Here is an 18,244-nt window from a genome sequence, read left to right as displayed (position 1 = left end):
TCCCTTGTTTAGTCTTTATACAAAATTTAAAGAAGCCTAAAATCAAACATGGGGCTCCATAAATAAATGGCTTCATGTAAATGCTGTAAAATAAGTACAGTACAAATAAGTTCACAGATCTATATAGAGTAGGAATGGAAACCACTACTGCATATTGGTTCGATTCCCAACCATGGCACCACCTGCCTGGAGTTTGCATATTCTCCCTGTGCCTGCATGGGTTTACTCCAGGTACTCTGGTTTCCTCCCACACTCCAAAAACATGCTGGTAGCTTAAAGGAATCCTGTATAAATTGATTCTAGTATGTGTATGTATAAATGTGAGTTAGGGACCTTAGATTGAGGGTACTGATGTGAATGTACAATGTATATCTGTAAAAGCGCTGTGTAAATTGACGGCGCTATATAAGTACCTAGAATAATTAGATATGTCAGTAGGGTTTTTACACAGATTATCTACAGTAAAAAAGCCAGTAATCAAACCAAAAAAAAGTTTACTTGGAGAGTTAAAAAAAACTCTTCCAAAAGGTAGTAACTCCATTCTAAATGATATTAAGTGATAGTAAATCCAGCTCAAACAGTATTTGTAAAAACTAAATGTTTTTTACCTTAAAGTGTTACTGAACCAAGGACCCTGCATTCACTCTATCTGGTCTCCTACAGTACACAGAACATGGAAATACAATTATTTTAGTAAATATAAACTGCTAAATACCTTTTCTCATCAGCAGTGTATAGCAGTCTTGTTACTTCTGTGTTCAGCAGAGCACTGGTTACAGCTTGTAGGAAGAGTTTTTTTTCTGCTCTAGGAGGATTTTACTGCTGTGGGTTTAGTAACACTTTAATGCATTCAATACATTAAGTTAAAAATGTTTACAGTAAAGTAGTACCCCCCTTTCCCTCACTCGATTCAGTGCTGTGCCCATCTGCAGTGGCTCTCTCCTCTTAATCCCACTCTCACAGGCTTGACTGAAAGCAGTTGCTGCTACTGTCAGCCTAATCCTTGGTTGAGCGCGTGGGAGGCAGGGCAGAGCCTTGCTGTCTATGTCAATGGACAGAGACAGCATGGCTCGGAATAGAGTATGCAGGTGTGCCATCATAGAAAGTGTCTTCCTATGGTGGCAGACCAAGAAGAGGAAGAACCAGCAGTACAAACAGGGGACCCAAGAAGAGGAGATTTGGAGCTGCTCTGTGTGCATCTATTGCACCCATTACAGGTTTCTCATTAAAAAAAAAAAAAAAGGACAATCTTAGACTTTACAATCACTTTAAAGGCACAGAATGGATCACCAGGATTACCTTGAACTAAGTAGGTATCAATGTGTACATAACAACCAGGGGCATTAACAGTTACATTGATCCTATGTACAGTACATTAAGTTGCAAACTAATATTCCCAAAAATTAATGTTCATTTCAGCTTGGCAAATCTCCCAAACCCAGGGGTTTGCAGACAAATTAGTGTTACACAGCTGCATTGCAGGAGAAGAATGTGTGAAAGAAATTCTCTTTGTGAATAAAATTACTCCTTATATCATAAATAAGGTGATATTACTGAAAGCTCATACAGTATAGGCAATGGTATATAATTTACAAATTAGGCTCAATTCTCAAAGCTTACACACTAAAAAAGCTAAAGAAAATGTGTGAGTTAAGCTGACCACACACAATACAATCTGATTATACAATCTTCTTTAGATCTACTAACAACTATGTAATATAACGGCATGTGCCCTTCTATAAATCAATGTGAAAATTGATTGGACCATAAAGGTTTGTCCTCAGAGATGAGCGAATCGAAGTAGGCGAAGTGGAATTCGCTTCGAATATTAGAAAAATTTCCGAAAATAAGCAGACTTCGGATGCGCGAATCGAAATTTTTCCTAAAATGGCGGCGACATGTGCGGCGACGGAGCGGGGATGTCTGGGAAGGCGCGCAGACAAGGCGCGCTGACCCATAATGCATTCATTTATGACATGTGATCGCATTAGCCAATCAGCAGCCAGCACTGTGTAATGGTCGAGCTATAAATGGCGGCCATTTTAGAATTATCCATTTGCCTCCAGTCATTCAACAGAGGCAGACCTGGCTGTATTCAGGGAGAGAGTTAGGGACACAGAAATGTTACTTAGGGCCACAGAAACGTTACTTAGGGACACAGAAACGTTACTCAGGGACAGACACAGAATTGTTACTCAGGGACAGACACAGAATTGTTACTGAGGGCCACAGAAACGTTACTGAGGGCCACAGAAACGTTACTGAGGGCCACAGAAACGTTACTGAGGGCCACAGAAACGTTACTTAGGGCCACAGAAACGTTACTTAGGGACAGACACAGATATGTTACTGAGGGACACAGAATTGTTACTGAGGGCCACAGAACTGTTACTTAGGGACACAGAATTGTTACTGAGGGCCACAGAACTGTTACTTAGGGCCACAGAAACGTTACTTAGGGCCACAGAAACGTTACTTAGGGACAGACACAGAAACGTTACTTAGGGACACAGAATTGTTACTTAGGGACAGACACAGAATTGTTACTCAGGGACAGACACAGAATCGTTACTGAGGGCCACAGAAACGTTACTTAGGGCCACAGAATTGTTACTTAGGGACAGACACAGAATTGTTACTGAGGGACACAGATTTGTTACTGAGGGCCACAGAACCGTTACTTAGGGCCACAGAAACGTTACTTAGGGACTTCAGGAATCAAGGAATGACCAGAAAGGTGTGGACTGACACAGGGAAACGCAGGTTTCAGGTATAGTATAATACAGGTTATATTAGCCACCCAGATATATATATAAATGCACAGTGAGCAAACTAACCTTCCACTAATCTTAGGAGGTGCAGGAACACAGGCGTAGTCAGGGCTGGAGAGGTGGAATGGTCAGGCCGGCCGTAGGGTTCTGTAACGACTGCCTGGTGGTACCTCTAGCGGTCCTCAGGGCAGGATTCCCCAGGGCGCGGAGTCTAAGTCCCAGTCTGCTATTCACCAGGGCCCCTGATGGTGGGGATGGACTTGGAGCAGACAGGAACCAGGTCACGGCCCCTGAGTACACCTGCTAGTGATAGAGGGATCCGCCGGAGGTATGTGCAGGTACGGCTGGATCCGTGCAGGATGGATGGATGGCAGAGTAGTGAGCGTGGTCAGACGGGCCAAGTCAGCAACGTGCGGGCAGCAAGGTATCAAAGGAGCAGGCAGAGAATGGTCAAGGTCACAAGCCGGGTTCAGTAACTCACAGACAGCGCAGTACAGAGGATCAGGCAGAAGGATGGTCAGGGATGAGCCAGTAGTCAGAACAGGAGACGGTCAACAGGAATCAGGATCAGGCAGGGTCAGCAACAAGGTATCTTCTCACAGGAACTAGGAACAGGATACAGGGGCTCATGGGGAAACATACACCAAGGCCCAGAGCACAGGCCTGGTCATGCCTTATATACACCTTTCTGTAATCAGCCCCAGGTTTGGCTGATTGTGAGCTTCTGGCTGCTAAGAGCACCCGCTGGTCAGCTCTGGTACTGCAGCTCACACGGCAGGAGAGTCCCACCACCAGTGCTGAGAGCACCCGCTGGTCAGCTCTGGTACTGCAGCCCACACGGCAGGAGAGTCCCACCACCGCTGCTGAATCCATTCCTGACAGAACCCCCCCCTCAAGGAGCGGCCTCAGGACGCTCCAAACAGTCCTTAGTGGGCAAAATGTTCCACCGCCCGGGTCAGGTAACTGGCTGAATATCCTACTGCCGGAGTAAACCGGCTGGCTGGGTTTCCTGCTGGTAGACTTCTCTTTGTGTAGGAGAATCAAGGAAGGCAGGTCACTGGGCACAGGATTTCCAGGAGCAGGCTGGGTATCAGTTATCGGCCAGTTTAACTGGACATCAGGGGCTGGCATGTCGGGCTGTGTAGCGGGCAGAGGCACGTCAGCGGGCACCGAGTCATCTGGCACGACAGCGGGCACAGAGTCACCGGGCACGTCAGCGGGCACCAAGCCTTCTAGCAGAACCGCGGGTACCGGGTCACCAAGCTCGACAGCAGGCACCAAATTAACTGGCACAACAGTGGGCACTGAATCAACTGGCACGACAGCGGGCACCAAATCATCAGGTATCAGGTTATGTGGCTCAACAGCGGGCACTGGGTCCTCGGGCATCAGGTCATCTGGCTCGACAGCGGGCACCGAGTCAACTGGCACCGAGTCAACTGGTACGACAGCGGGCACCGAGTCAACTGGTACGACAGCGGGCACCGAGTCAACTGGCACCGAGTCAACTGGTACGACAGCGGGCACCGAGACAACTGGCACTGAGTCAACTGGCACGACAGCGGGCACCGAGTCAACTGGCACGACAGCGGGCACCGAGTCAACTGGCACGACAGCGGGCACCGAGTCAACTGGCACGACAGCGGGCACCGAGTCAACTGGCACGACAGCGGGCACAGAGTCAACTGGCACGACAGCGGGCACAGAGTCAACTGGCATTGAGTCATCTGGCTCGACAGCGGGCACCGAGTCAACTGGTATGACAGCGGGCACCGAGTCAACTGGCACGACAGCGGGCACCGAGTCAACTGGCACGACAGCGGGCACCGAGTCAACTGGCACGACAGCGGGCACCGAGTCAACTGGCACGACAGCGGGCACCGAGTCAACTGGCACGACAGCGGGCACCGAGTCAACTGGCACGACAGCGGGCACCGAGTCAACTGGCACGACAGCGGGCACCGAGTCAACTGGCACGACAGCGGGCACCGAGTCAACTGGCACGACAGCGGGCACCGAGTCAACTGGCATTGAGTCATCTGGCTCGACAGCGGGCACCGAGTCAACTGGTATGACAGCGGGCACCGAGTCAACTGGCAACGAGTCAACTGGTACGACAGCGGGCACCGAGTCAACTGGCACCGAGTCAACTGGCACGGCAGCGGGCACCGAGTCAACTGGCACCGAGTCATCTGGCTCGACAGCGGGCACCGAGTCAACTGGTACGACAGCGGGCACCGAGTCAACTGGCACCGAGTCAACTGGTATGACAGCGGGCACCGAATCATCAGGCATCAAGTCATCTGGCTCGACAGCGGGCACCGAGTCAACTGGCACGATGGTACAGTGAGTGGGAGCAGGGTACTGACATGTGGTAGATTGCTGGGTATACTGGGCTGTCACTGGGGGGGCTGTCACTGGGGGTGTTGTCGGGAATGCAGGAAAAGAGCTTTGAGCAGAGGAATGATGAGAAGCAGGACTGGTTTGTTGCAAGCTGATTGAGGCTGGGTGTAACAAGTCTGACCATGTCTGCAGTAAGGGTTGGACAACGCTCAGCTTACACAAGGCCTGTCTGATCAAAGTTTGCACTGCGTTTATACACTTCTTTAGCACCTGTGGTGAACATGCTGAATAATGCTCCAAGAAGCAATCCGGATCATCCTCCAACAACCATACCAGTGATATTACTTGACTCGCCCTGAATGGAGGAAGAAATTCATCCCTGCTTTCAGGGGTACTAGATGAAGCCAACTCAATACAAGCCTGAATCAATGGTTGCACCTCAGAGAGCTCTAGGACCTGACCTACTAGGGAATGAGCAACCCGTATGCACTCTAGCAGCTGATCCCGGGTATACTCCCGCAGAGTCTTATAGGCATATTCTCTGTCATCAAAGACTAGCATAGACAAATATATAACCTCATCAGGATGCATCCTTCACAACAAGTCAAGATGGCTTCCCTGTGCAGCCACTTCTGGTCAGGAAAGGCCTTGGTGTGATGTCAGGAATCAAGGAATGACCAGAAAGGTGTGGACTGACACAGGGAAACGCAGGTTTCAGGTATAGTATAATACAGGTTATATTAGCCACCCAGATATATATATAAATGCACAGTGAGCAAACTAACCTTCCACTAATCTTAGGAGGTGCAGGAACACAGGCGTAGTCAGGGCTGGAGAGGTGGAATGGTCAGGCCGGCCGTAGGGTTCTGTAACGACTGCCTGGTGGTACCTCTAGCGGTCCTCAGGGCAGGATTCCCCAGGGCGCGGAGTCTAAGTCCCAGTCTGCTATTCACCAGGGCCCCTGATGGTGGGGATGGACTTGGAGCAGACAGGAACCAGGTCACGGCCCCTGAGTACACCTGCTAGTGATAGAGGGATCCGCCAGAGGTATGTGCAGGTACGGCTGGATCCGTGCAGGATGGATGGATGGCAGAGTAGTGAGCGTGGTCAGACGGGCCAAGTCAGCAACGTGCGGGCAGCAAGGTATCAAAGGAGCAGGCAGAGAATGGTCAAGGTCACAAGCCGGGTTCAGTAACTCACAGACAGCGCAGTACAGAGGATCAGGCAGAAGGATGGTCAGGGATGAGCCAGTAGTCAGAACAGGAGACGGTCAACAGGAATCAGGATCAGGCAGGGTCGGCAACAAGGTATCTTCTCACAGGAACTAGGAACAGGATACAGGGACTCATGGGGAAACATACACCAAGGCCCAGAGCACAGGCCTGGTCATGCCTTATATACACCTTTCTGTAATCAGCCCCAGGTTTGGCTGATTGTGAGCTTCTGGCTGCTAAGAGCACCCGCTGGTCAGCTCTGGTACTGCAGCTCACACGGCAGGAGAGTCCCACCACCAGTGCTGAGAGCACCCGCTGGTCAGCTCTGGTACTGCAGCCCACACGGCAGGAGAGTCCCACCACCGCTGCTGAATCCATTCCTGACAGGGACACAGAATTGTTACTCAGGGACAGACACAGAATTGTTACTGAGGGACACAGAACTGTTACTGAGGGCCACAGAACTGTAACTTAGGGCCACAGAAACGTTACTTAGGGCCACAGAAACGTTACTTAGGGCTACAGAAACGTTACTTAGGGCCACAGAATCGTTACTTAGGGCCACAGAATCGTTACTTAGGGCAACAGAAACTTTACTTAGGGCCACAGAAACGTTACTTAGTGCCACAGAATTGTTACTTAGGGACAGACACAGAATTGTTACTGAGGGACACAGATTTGTTACTGAGGGCCACAGAACCGTTACTTAGGGCCACAGAAACGTTACTTAGGGACACAGAATTGTTACTCAGGGACAGACACAGAATTGTTACTTAGGGACACAGAATTGTTACTCAGGGACAGACACAGAATTGTTACTGAGGGATACAGAATTGTTACTGAGGGACACAGAAACGTTACTTAGGGCCACAGAAACGTTACTTAGGGCCACAGAAACGTTACTTAGGGCTACAGAAACGTTACTTAGGGCCACAGAATCGTTACTTAGGGCCACAGAAACTTTACTTAGGGCCACAGAAACGTTACTTAGTGCCACAGAATTGTTACTTAGGGACAGACACAGAATTGTTACTGAGGGACACAGATTTGTTACTGAGGGCCACAGAACCGTTACTTAGGGCCACAGAAACGTTACTTAGGGACACAGAATTGTTACTCAGGGACAGACACAGAATTGTTACTGAGGGACACAGAATTGTTACTGAGGGACACAGAATTGTTACTCAGGGACACAGAATTGTTACTGAGGGACAGACACAGAATTGTTACTGAGGGACAGACACAGAATTGTTGCTGAGGGACAGACACAGAATTGTTACTGAGGGACACAGAATTGTTACTGAGGGACACAGAATTGTTACTCAGGGACAGACACAGAATTGTTACTGAGGGACACAGAATTGTTACTGAGGGACACAGAATTGTTACTGAGGGACACATAATTGTTACTCAGGGACACAGAATTGTTACTGAGGGACACAGAATTGTTCCTGAGGGACACAGAATTGTTACTGAGGGACAGACACAGAATTGTTACTCAGGGACAGACACAGAATTGTTACTGAGGGACACAGAATTGTTACTCAGCGACAGACACAGAATTGTTACTCAGGGACAGACACAAAATTGTTACTGAGGGACACAGAATTGTTACTCAGCGACAGACACAGAATTGTTACTCAGGGACAGACACAGAATTGTTACTGAGGGACACAGAATTGTTACTCAGGGACACAGAATTGTTACTCAGGGACACAGAATTGTTACTCAGGGACACAGAATTGTTACTGAGGGACACAGAATTGTTACTGAGGGACACAGAATTGTTACTCAGGGACACAGAATTGTTACTCAGGGACAGACCCAGAATTGTTACTCAGGGACAGACACAGAATTGTTACTGAGGGACACAGAATTGTTACTGAGGGACACAGAATTGTTACTCAGCGACAGACACAGAATTGTTACTCAGGGACAGACACAGAATTGTTACTCAGGGACAGACACAGAATTGTTACTGAGGGACACAGAATTGTTACTGAGGGACACAGAATTGTTACTCAGGGACACAGAATTGTTACTGAGGGACACAGAATTGTTACTGAGGGACACAGAATTGTTACTCAGGGACAGACACAGAATTGTTACTGAGGGACAGACACAGAATTGTTACTGAGGGACACAGAATTGTTACTGAGGGACACAGAATTGTTACTCAGGGACACAGAATTGTTACTCAGGGACACAGAATTGTTACTGAGGGACACAGAATTGTTACTGAGGGACACAGAATTGTTACTCAGGGACACAGAATTGTTACTCAGGGACAGACACAGAATTGTTACTCAGGGACACAGAATTGTTACTGAGGGACACAGAATTGTTACTGAGGGACACAGAATTGTTACTCAGGGACAGACACAGAATTGTTACTCAGGGACAGACACAGAATTGTTACTGAGGGACACAAAATTGTTACTGAGGGACACAGAATTGTTACTGAGGGACACAGAATTGTTACTGAGGGACACAGAATTGTTACTCAGGGACAGACACAGAATTGTTACTCAGGGACACAGAATCGTTTAATTAAAGAGTATGTCAGACAACATGCATAGGAGTGGCAGAGGAGGCAATGTTTTAGGAGCGAGCAGACGTGGCAGCAGAGGAAGGGGTCGAGGCAGCACTAGTCGCAGCCAGAGGCCAGTGCTCCCGGTGTCATCCAGCGGTCGTGTCTCCACCGACAACCCTGCCGTCATCGATTGGTTGGCTCGGTCGTCTTCCTCTTCCCAGGTCACCTCTGACACCTACAGCCAACGGTCGGTGGGTACGTCAGACACAACCGTTAGTTGGCATGGCCCGGGAGCAAGCCCACTGAAATCACGTGTCCTCGACCTGCCCCTGTCCTTTGGTGTTCCCTCACCAAGCGAAGTATCGTATGCTGTGGGCTCAGCCCCACTGTACAGTGAGGAAGAGCTAACAGAGGGCGGTCAGGAACGGGGGGAAACATCCGCCGCTTCAGCAGCAAGGCGAAGAAGTAGTGGCGAGGAGAGTGGCTCGGTAGCCGGTCTAGAGACAGGTCTGTCTCCTGACCCACACGCAGCCGAGGGGGCTAGTAGTGAGGCGGAGACCCTAACTGATGATGATGAGGCTGATCGCACTTGGCAGCCTCGTCGTCATCAGGCTATTGCTTCCGCATCATCAGGAGAAGAGGGTGGCAGCTTGGCAGCGAGCAAAACAGTCGGTGGGTTGCCCAGGAGGCAGCAGGGTCGCAGCAGTGTCAGTGGAGGCAAACGGCCACGGAGTACAGCACCAGCTCCACTGCAGCCTACCACCATGGCCAGTAGTGGTGCCGGTGTGCATGGAGGAAGCGGCAGTCAGCCAGTGAGGAGTATCGGGGGCAAAGTTTCCTACTCGGCGGTGTGGCAATTTTTTGTCAAGCCGCCCGAGGAAGTAAACGTAGCTGTATGTCGACTATGTGGCCAGAAAGTCAAGCGTGGCCAGGGGGCCCATGTTGGGGCTACAGCGTTGCGGCAGCATATGCAGCGTCGCCATTTGGTGGCCTGGGAAAACCGTGATAAAGATACGGCGGTTCTGCCCGCCCCAGCCCCCGCTCCATCACCCGCTCCGTTACTTGCTCCGTCACCCGACGTCAATTGCCCTCTATCAGCCAGTCAAGGCTCCAACACCTCTGCTGAGGGGAGTTGTCGCTCGTTGGCATCTTCCGCTCGTTCTGATGCTTCTTCTCCTGCTACTCCTCTTCACGGATTCCGTCAGCAGTCTTTCTTGGAATCCGTTTCCAAGAGACAACAGTTTGCGAGCACGCACCCGACGGTGCAAAAGCTGAACGTCCTCCTGTCCAAGTTGCTGGTGCTGCAGTCCCTCCCTTTCCAAGTGGTGGACTCAGCACCTTTCCGAGAAATGATGGCTTGTGCCGCGCCGCGGTGGAGAGTGCCAAGCCGTCATTTCTTCGCCAAAAAGGCAGTGCCAGCCCTGCATTCACATGTAGAAGAGATGGTGGGCCAGTCTTTGAGCATGTCGGTCTCTGCCAAAGTGCACGGCAGCACCGACGTATGGAGCTGTAACTACGGTCAGGGACAGTACATGTCATTTACGGCCCACTGGGTGAACGTGGTGCCGTCACAGCAGCACCAGCAACTTGGACAGGTCACGCCGCTTTTGCCTCCACGTTTGCACGTCCTTGGTCCGGCAAAGATGTCCGCCTCTACCACCTCTTCTTCCGCCGTGTCCTCAGCCGCCACCCCCGTGCCAAGTCCCATTACCCGACCGGCATATCACATGTGCAGGGCGCAACGGTGTCACGCTGTGCTGCACCTGGTATGCCTTGGCGAACGTAGTCACACAGGGGAGGAACTTCTCAGTGTAATGAACAGAGAAATCGACAGATGGCTGTCTCCGCGCAAACTTAAAATCGGAACCATGTTGACCGACAACGGAAAGAACATGGTGTCTGCTCTGCGTCAAGGAAGGTTGTGCCATGCGCCATGCATGGCTCACGTGTTCAATCTGGTTGTCAAGCGGTTCCTAAAATCCACCATCCCACTGCAAGACATCCTTAAAATGTCACGTAAACTTTGCATGCATTTCAGCCATTCCTACACCGCAAAGCACACCCTCCTTGAGCTGCAGCGGCAGAACGGAATTCCACAGCATCGCCTGATCTGCGACGTTGCAACAAGGTGGAATTCAACCCTACACATGTTAGACCGCCTTTACGAACAGCGAAAGGCCATCACAGATTTCCTGATGTTACAAGCGGATAAAGGTACTCCCCTGTGTAACTTCGATGTCAGCCATTGGCAGCTCATGCGTGACACCTGCCGCTTGCTCAGGCCCTTTGAGGAGGCCACGCTATTCGTGAGTCGGCAGGACTATGGGATGAACGACGTCATTCCTCTGTTGCACGTCCTGGAACAAATGCTGTTAACAATGGCTGGTCAGGGTGCGGTAGACGTGGCGCACAGATCTCAACGCCACATGACCCCTGTGGGGGCAGGACAGGAAGAAGAGGAGGAGGTAGAGGAGGACATTTCTGCTCAGGAATTATTGAGTGAAATGGGTGGTTTTTCCACTCAGCGGACAGGAGTGGAGGAGCAGGAGCATCTGGTAGAGGAGGAGGAGGAGGAGACAGAGGACCCAGATGCACCGTGGCAGTATGTTGTGGAGATGGAGGCAGGGAGTCCCTCGCATTCCTTGGCACAAATGGCCCATAGCATGCTCGGTTGCTTGCGTAGCGACAGCCGAACAATAACCATCAGACAGAGGGATGACTTTTGGCTGTCCACCTTGTTGGACCCTCGCTACCGTTCAAAAATGGTGGCCTTTTTCACACCTGCTGAGAGGGAGGCCAAAATAACGTACTATAAAAACCACCTATGTAGTCAGTTGGTCTCTGCCTTTCTGCGCCAACGTCCATCCTCAGACACTGTGGGCCCTGTGCGCTCGCGTTCCGCTGCCATGGCAGCAGGGGAGGGGTGGTAGGAGCAGTGGCAGCTCCACCAGCAGCGGCTGCCTCAGTCTGCAGTCGATGATGAGTAGCTTTCTTCACCAGCGCAGTGAGGAAACTACTAACCAGCCGCAGCAGCAGCAGCAGCATCAGGTGGACCTGGAGCAGGACCTCAAACAACAGGCTTGGGCCTACTTGGACAGCACCCTGCCAACCGAGGTAGACAATCCCCTTGACTACTGGGCAACGAAACTTGACCTTTGGCCCCAACTAGCTGAATTTGCCCTTGAAAGGCTGTCATGCCCGGCTAGTAGCGTGGCATCGGAGCGCGTGTTTAGTGCGGCAGGAGGGATTGTAACTCCGCGGAGGACACGACTGTCCACCCAAAGTGTGGAGAGACTCACGTTTGTGAAAATGAATCAGGCGTGGATTAGTCTGGATTTCAAACCACCAGTTCCTGACACAACTGACTAAATCCGCCATGAATCATGCCCCAAACATGTGCCACTTTCAGGTCTCCTCACACTGCTGGTGTGTTCCATTTTTTGTCATAGGGTGCTGGCAGATTACGGGCCTCCCATAGCTGCTGCCAGGCCCCTAATCTGCCATGGGCCCCTATACCGCCTCCTCATGCTGCTGCCAGGTCCAGAGTCTCTCATGGGTCCCTGTACGGCCTCCCATTGCTGCTGTCTCCATCGCCACACTCTGCCATGTGCCACTTTCAGGTCTCCTCACACTGCTGGTGTGTTCCATTTTTTGTCATAGGGTGCTGGCAGATTACGGGCCTCCCATAGCTGCTGCCAGGCCCCTAATCTGCCATGGGCCCCTGTACCGCCTCCTCATGCTGCTGCCAGGTCCACAGTGTCTCATGCCATGTGCCACTTTCAGGTCTCCTCACACTGCTGGTGTGTTCCATTTTTTGTCATAGGGTGCTGGCAGATTACGGGCCTCCCATAGCTGCTGCCAGGCCCCTAATCTGCCATGGGCCCCTATACCGCCTCCTCATGCTGCTGCCAGGTCCAGAGTCTCTCATGGGTCCCTGTACGGCCTCCCATTGCTGCTGTCTCCATCGCCACACTCTGCCATGTGCCACTTTCAGGTCTCCTCACACTGCTGGTGTGTTCCATTTTTTGTCATAGGGTGCTGGCAGATTATGGGCCTCCCATAGCTGCTGCCAGGCCCCTAATCTGCCATGGGCCCCTGTACCGCCTCCTCATGCTGCTGCCAGGTCCACAGTGTCTCATGCCATGTGCCACTTTCAGGTTTCCTCACACTGCTGGTGTGTTCCATTTTTTGTCATAGGGTGCTGGCACATTACGGGCCTCCCATAGCTGCTGCAAGGCCCCTAATCTGTCATGGGCCCCTATACCGCCTCCTCATGCTGCTGCCAAGTCCAGAGTCTCTCATGGGTCCCTGTACGGCCTCCCATTGCTGCTGTCTCCATCGCCACACTTTGCCATGTGCCACTTTCAGGTCTCCTCACACTGCTGGTGTGTTCCATTTTTTGTCATAGGGTGCTGGCAGATTACGGGCCTCCCATAGCTGCTGCCAGGCCCCTAATCTGCCATGGGCCCCTATACCGCCTCCTCATGCTGCTGCCAGGTCCAGAGTCTCTCATGGGTCCCTGTACGGCCTCCCATTGCTGCTGTCTCCATCGCCACACTCTGCCATGTGCCACTTTCAGGTCTCCTCACACTGCTGGTGTGTTCCATTTTTTGTCATAGGGTGCTGGCAGATTACGGGCCTCCCATAGCTGCTGCCAGGCCCCTAATCTGCCATGGGCCCCTGTACCGCCTCCTCATGCTGCTGCCAGGTCCACAGTGTCTCATGGGTCCCTGAACCGCCACCCATTGCTGCTGTCTCCATCGCCACACTCTGCCATGTGCCACTTTCAGGTCTCCTCACACTGCTGGTGTGTTCCATTTTTTGTCATAAGGTGCTGGCAGATTACGGGCCTCCCATAGCTGCTGCCAGGCCCCTAATCTGCCATGGGCCCCTGTACCGCCTCCTCATGCTGCTGCCACGTCCAGAGTCTCTCATGGGTCCCTGTACGGCCTCCCATTGCTGCTGTCTCCATCGCCACACTCTGCCATGTGCCACTTTCAGGTCTCCTCACACTGCTGGTGTGTTCCATTTTTTGTCATAGGGTGCTGGCAGATTACGGGCCTCCCATAGCTGCTGCCAGGCCCCTAATCTGCCATGGGCCCCTGTACCGCCTCCTCATGCTGCTGCCAGGTCCACAGTGTCTCATGCCATGTGCCACTTTCAGGTCTCCTCACACTGCTGGTGTGTTCCATTTTTTGTCATAGGGTGCTGGCAGATTACGGGCCTCCTATAGCTGCTGCCAGGCCCCTAATCTGCCATGGGCCACTATACCGCCTCCTCATGCTGCTGCCACGTCCAGAGTCTCTCATGGGTCCCTGTACGGCCTCCCATTGCTGCTGTCTCCATCGCCACACTCTGCCATGTGCCACTTTCAGGTCTCCTCACACTGCTGGTGTGTTCCATTTTTTGTCATAGGGTGCTGGCAGATTACGGGCCTCCCATAGCTGCTGCCAGGCCCCTAATCTGCCATGGGCCCCTATACCGCCTCCTCATGCTCCTGCCAAGTCCAGAGTCTCTCATGGGTCCCTGTACAGCCTCCCATTGCTGCTGTCTCCATCGCCACACTCTGCCATGTGCCACTTTCAGGTCTCCTCACACTGCTGGTGTGTTCCATTTTTTGTCATAAGGTGCTGGCAGATTACGGGCCTCCCATTGCTGCTGCCAGGCCCCTAATCTGCCATGGGCCCCTGTACTGCCTCTTCATGCTGCTGCCAGGTCCAGAGTGTGTCATGGGTCCCTGTACGGCCTCCCATTGCTGCTGCCAGGAGGCAGCAGGGTCGCAGCAGTGTCAGTGGAGGCAAACGGCCACGGAGTAGAGCACCAGCTCCACTGCAGCCTACCACCACGGCCAGTAGTGGTGCCGGTGTGCACGGAGGAAGTAGCAGTCAGCCAGTGAGGAGTAGCGGGGGCAAAGTTTCCTACTCGGCGGTGTGGCAATTTTTCGTCAAGCCGCCCGAGGAAGTAAACGTAGCCGTATGTCGACTATGTGGCCAGAAAGTCAAGCGTGGCCAGGGGGCCCATGTTGGGACTACAGCGTTGCGTCAGCATATGCAGCGTCGCCATTCGGTGGCCTGGGAAAACCGTGATAAAGATACGGTGGTTCTGCCTGCCCCAGCCCAGGGTTCCATTTTGTCATAGGGTGCTGGCAGATTACGGGCCTCCCATTGCTGCTGCCAGGCCTTAATCTGCCATGGGCCCCTGCACCGCCTCCTCATGCTGCTGCCAGGTCCACAGTGTCTCATGGGTCCCTGAACCGCCACCCATTGCTGCTGTCTCCATCGCCACACTCTGCCATGTGCCACTTTCAGGTCTCCTCACACTGCTGGTGTGTTCCATTTTTTGTCATAGGGTGCTGGTAGATTACGGGCCTCCCATTGCTGCTGCCAGGCCCGTAATCTGCCATGGGCCCCAGTACCGCCTCCTCATGCTGCTGCCAGGTCCACAGTCTCTCATGGGTCCCTGTACGGCCTCCCATTGCTGCTGTCTCCATCGCCACACTCTGCCATGTGCCACTTTCAGGTCTCCTCACACTGCTGGTGTGTTCCATTTTTTGTCATAGGGTGCTGGCAGATTACGGGCCTCCCATAGCTGCTGCCAGGCCCCTAATCTGCCATGGGCCCCTGTACCGCCTCCTCATGCTGCTGCCAGGTCCACAGTGTCTCATGCCATGTGCCACTTTCAGGTCTCCTCACACTGCTGGTGTGTTCCATTTTTTGTCATAGGGTGCTGGCAGATTACGGGCCTCCCATAGCTGCTGCCAGGCCCCTAATCTGCCATGGGCCCCTGTACCGCCTCCTCATGCTGCTGCCAGGTCCACAGTGTCTCATGCCATGTGCCACTTTCAGGTCTCCTCACACTGCTGGTGTGTTCCATTTTTTGTCATAGGGTGCTGGCAGGTTACGGGCCTCCTATAGCTGCTGCCAGGCCCCTAATCTGCCATGGGCCCCTATACCACCTCCTCATGCTGCTGCCAGGTCCAGAGTCTCTCATGGGTCCCTGTACGGCCTCCCATTGCTGCTGTCTGCATCGCCACACTCTGCCATGTGCCACTTTCAGGTCTCCTCACACTGCTGGTGTGTTCCATTTTTTGTCATAGGGTGCTGGCAGATTACGGGCCTCCCATAGCTGCTGCCAGGCCCCTAATCTGCCATGGGCCCCTGTACCGCCTCCTCATGCTGCTGCCAGGTCCACAGTGTCTCATGCCATGTGTCACTTTCAGGTCTCCTCACACTGCTGGTGTGTTCCATTTTTTGTCATAGGGTGCTGGCAGATTACGGGCCTCCTATAGCTGCTGCCAGGCCCCTAATCTGCCATGGGCCCCTATACCGCCTCCTCATGCTGCTGCCAGGTCCAGAGTCTCTCATGGGTCCCTGTACGGCCTCCCATTGCTGCTGTCTCCATCGCCACACTCTGCCATGTGCCACTTTCAGGTCTCCTCACACTGCTGGTGTGTTCCATTTTTTGTCATAGGGTGCTGGCAGATTACGGGCCTCCCATAGCTGCTGCCAGGCCCCTAATCTGCCATGGGCCCCTATACCGCCTCCTCATGCTGCTGCCAGGTCCAGAGTCTCTCATGGGTCTCTGTACGGCCTCCCATTGCTGCTGTCTACATTGCCACACTCTGCCATGTGCCACTGTCAGATCTCCTCACACTGCTGGTGTGTTACATTTTTTGTCATAGGGTGCTGGCAGATTACGGGCCTCCCATTGCTGCTGCCAGGCCCGTAATCTGCCATGGGCTCCCGTACCGACTCCTCATGCTGTGACGTTGCAACAAGGTGGAATTCAACCCTACATATGTTAGACCGCCTTTACGAACAGCGAAAGGCCATCACAGATTTCCTGATGTTAAAAGCGGATAAAGGTACTCCCTGTGTAACTTAGATGTCAGCCATTGGCAGCTCATGCGTGACACCTGCCGCTTGCTCAGGCCCTTTGAGGAGGCCACGCTATTCGTGAGTCGGCAGGACTATGGGATGAACGACGTCATTCCTCTGTTGCACGTCCTGGAACAAATGCTGTTAACAATGGCTGGTCAGGGTGCGGTAGACGTGGCGCACAGATCTCAACGCCACATGACCCCTGTGGGGGCAGGACAGGAAGAAGAGGAGGAGGTAGATGAGGACATTGTTGCTCAGGAATTATTGAGTGAAATGGGTGGTTTTTCCACTCAGCGGACAGGAGTGGAGGAGCAGGAGCATCTGGTAGAGGAGGAGGAGGAGGAGACAGAGGACCCAGACGCACCGTGGCAGTATGCTGTGGAGATGGAGGCAGGGAGTCCCTCGCATTCCTTGGCACAAATGGCCCATAGCATGCTCGCTTGCTTGCGTAGCGACAGCCGAATAATAACCATCAGACAGAGGGATGACTTTTGGCTGTCCACCTTGTTGGACCCTCGCTACCGTTCAAAAATGGTGGCCTTTTTCACACCTGCTGAGAGGGAGGCCAAAATAACATACTATAAAAACCACCTATGTAGTCAGCTGGTCTCTGCCTTTCTGCGCCAACGTCCATCCTCAGACACTGTGGGCCCTGTGCGCTCGCGTTCCGCTGCCATGGCAGCAGGGGAGGGGTGGGGTGGTAGGAGCAGTGGCAGCTCCACCAGCAGCAGCTGCCTCAGTCTGCAGTCGATGATGAGTAGCTTTCTTCACCAGCGCAGTGAGGAAACTACTAACCAGCCGCAGCAGCAGCATCAGGTGGACCTGGAGCAGGACCTCAAACAACAGGCTTAGGCCTACTTGGACAGCACCCTGCCAACCGAGGTAGACAATCCCCTTGACTACTGGGCAACGAAACTTGACCTTTGGCCCCAACTAGCTGAATTTGCCCTTGAAAGGCTGTCATGCCCGGCCAGTAGCGTGGCATCGGAGCGCGTGTTTAGTGCGGCAGGAGGTATTGTAACTCCGCGGAGGACACGACTGTCCACCCAAAGTGCGGAGAGACTCACGTTTGTGAAAATGAATCAGGCGTGGATTAGTCTGGATTTCAAACCACCAGTTCCTGACAACTGACTAAATCCGCCATGAATCATGCCCCAAACATGTGCCACTTTCAGGTCTCCTCACACTGCTGGTGTGTTCCATTTTTTGTCATAGGGTGCTGGCAGATTACGGGCCTCCCATTGCTGCTGCCAGGCCGTAATCTGCCATGGGCCCCTGTACCGCCTCCTCATGCTGCTGCCAGGTCCAGAGTGTGTCATGGGTCCCTGTACGGCCTCCCATTGCTGCTGTCTCCATCGCCACACTCTGCCATGTGCCACTTTCAGGTCTCCTCACACACTGCTGGTGTGTTCCATTTTTTGTCATAGGGTGCTGGCAGATTACGGGCCTCCCATAGCTGCTGCCAGGCCCCTAATCTGCCATGGGCCCCTGTACCGCCTCCTC

The 18,244-nt window shown here is 52.8% G+C and overlaps 1 protein-coding gene across 1 annotated transcript in view; it reads right to left on the bottom strand.

Moving 5' to 3' along the window:
- FSTL4 (follistatin like 4) overlaps nt 1-18,244 on the bottom strand; it is a 1,219,954-nt gene that overhangs the window by 149,287 nt on the left and 1,052,423 nt on the right. The window lies entirely within an intron of this gene.

Source organism: Staurois parvus, unplaced genomic scaffold, assembly GCF_062004578.1.
Source record: "Staurois parvus isolate SC_StPar_1 unplaced genomic scaffold, SC_StPar_1.0 ptg000403l, whole genome shotgun sequence".
NCBI lineage: Eukaryota > Metazoa > Chordata > Amphibia > Anura > Ranidae > Staurois > Staurois parvus.
The sequence above is the reverse complement of the archived record's forward strand: the minus strand, read 5'-3'. Positions and strand labels throughout refer to the sequence as shown.